Source organism: Humulus lupulus, chromosome 3, assembly GCF_963169125.1.
Source record: "Humulus lupulus chromosome 3, drHumLupu1.1, whole genome shotgun sequence".
Classification (NCBI taxonomy): domain Eukaryota; kingdom Viridiplantae; phylum Streptophyta; class Magnoliopsida; order Rosales; family Cannabaceae; genus Humulus; species Humulus lupulus.
The window spans coordinates 121,661,312-121,663,759 of record NC_084795.1 but is presented as its reverse complement, the minus strand read 5'-3'; the positions used below and the strand labels follow the sequence as shown (position 1 = coordinate 121,663,759).

At 33.3% G+C, this 2,448-nt stretch overlaps 1 non-coding gene across 1 annotated transcript; it reads left to right on the top strand.

Moving 5' to 3' along the window:
• The first annotated feature begins 528 nt into the window (after positions 1-528).
• On the top strand, positions 529-635 carry LOC133827754 (small nucleolar RNA R71). The gene has a single exon (XR_009890404.1). It is a non-coding gene; the product is annotated as a small nucleolar RNA R71 (small nucleolar RNA).
• The last annotated feature ends 1,813 nt before the right edge of the window (positions 636-2,448 follow it).

Here is a 2,448-nt window from a genome sequence, read left to right as displayed (position 1 = left end):
CTCCATTGGCTTCCAGATGCTTGGTTCAAATCCTTCCAGCTGAAATTTGGATGGTTGCGCCAACCGGGATTGTAAGTGTTTGAGAAAGGGTTATAAGGCTTCTTGTAATCCCCTAAAGCATTGCAGTGTTCCTCATTTCCTCCTCTTAGCTCACCAAGAGTTGGGCAATCTTGCGGTTGATGTTCCGTCCCTCCACAGATGAAGCATGGATCTCGTGTCTCGACCTTTGCAGCCATGTGGATTCCTCTACCTTCTTGAGATTTGAAAGCCTCGAATTGTTGTCTCAATGATTCAATTTGGCTTTTGACGTTGTCATCTTCCCTTAATTGGTAGATTCCAGTTGATCGTGGCTTGTCCATAGGACTCGGTCCATTCCATGTGTAGAACTTTTCAGCAAGATCGTCGAGGTACTCGAAAGCTTCATCGGGATCTTTTTGAAGGAATTCGCCTTTGCACATCATTTGTACGAATTGTCTTTGTCCGGTTGTGAGACCATCATAGAAATAGCTGATCAGACGCCAGCTTTCGTATCCATGATGTGGGCATTGATTTATCAAATCTCTAAACCTCTCCCAGACCTGATGGAAATTTTCATGGTCTTTCTGGATGAAGGTAGAGATTTGCCTCTTAAGGCTGCTAGTCTTATGGGGCGGAAAATATTTGGCAAAGAATGCTTTTGTCATTTCGTCCCATGTTTCGATAGATCTAGGCCTTAAGGAATACAACAAACTTTTTGCTTTGTCTTTGAGAGAGAAAGGAAAGAATTTCAATCTCACAATGTTGGTGACATCAGCTCGGTTGTTGAATGTAGCCACCACCTCTTCGAATTCCTGTATATGCACGTACGGACTCTCATTTTCTAACCCATGGAAGGTTGGTAAGAGGTTAATCATGCCGGGTTTGAAATTGAAATTCGGCATATTGTTGGGATACATTATGCATGAAGGTGTGGATGTACGCGTAGGATGTAAATATTCGTTCTTGGTTGCACTTCATCTTGATGAGCCATCGTGGGTGGTTCAGGAAGTCTCGGTGAATCGGGAGTGTTTGAACGAATGGAAGAAAACGACGAACTAGGAGAGTTTTCTAAAGTTTCTACTTGTTGTCTCACAAATCTCCCTAGTGCGTCTCTGTTTCACGGCATAAATATTTTTTAATTTGTAAGTATTATAAGTGCAAGTGTGTAATAATGTAATAAGTATACACCAAAATATTCCCAGGCCAATTGGAAAGGCTGCCAAGGTACCACTTTAGGCCCAAGAGCTTTTCTAGAACTCCCCAAGGTTCTTAGAAAAGATTGGAGGGTAACGCTAACACAGACCTTATTTAAGAACCAATTTTTGTAAGACATAACAAGTTTGGTTTTTACAAATTTCCAAAATTACACAAATGTTCTCAATACTTTGTTTGATTTTTTTTTTATATAATTTTATGATTTAAAATTTTATGCTTTTTTTTTTGGAAAACACCTTAATCTAGAAAATAAAATTCTATACCTAAAAATAAAATAAAAAAATGAATAAATAATAAAAAAAATAAAAAACAAATAAAAATAAAAATTACTAAGGAAAAATAAAATAAAAGAGAAATTAAAAATTATACTACTTTTTTTTAAATAGAAAAAAAAATTAATTTACTATGCAAACCTTTAATTGTAGAATTACCTCCCCGGCAACGGCGCCAAAAATTGATATCCCCAATAAACTCCTAAGCGGTCGCAGTAGTAATCGGGCTATGTCGTATCCACAGATAGGTAAAATACAAAATTAAAAGAAAGATTAGTAAATTAAAAATAGTAAACTTTGGAAAGATGTAAATTTGAAAAAGAATATAAACATTAAATGAATAAAATCGAGGAATTAGAATCAGAAAGAAAGTATGGAAGGCATAAGTTTTATTCATGCAAACATATATATATTTTAATAAAATTGATTCATTCTACTCAACTATAATTCTACACCATTAATTATAGTTGGAAAATATATATAATAAAGCTCACCTTAAAATATGTTCTTAATTAAATTATACTAACTTCTAATTTTAAAATCCTATCATATTATATACCTTAGAGCGAAAAAATACCAATGGCAGAATGCAGTAAAAAGCATATAATATAACAAATATCCTAAATTAAATTAAAAGCCTAAATTACATAAGAAGAGCATGACTAGACTTATGTAAAAGACACTAATAAATTTAGAATAAAAATTAGAAGAAAATAAATTTAATTGTAACAAATATATAGAAATGAAGAACAAAATTTAGAATCAATATATTAAAAATATAATGTTAAACATAAACTTCACTCTAGCCTTTCCACAAGAGAATTTAGCCTAAAATAGGTATTGTTTTCACTCACAAAAATGTAAAGGAAAAATAAGTTTTTTTCTCTCTAATACTCTCTACTCTTCCTTCCACAATCTGATTATTTTTTTCCCTACATTTGGT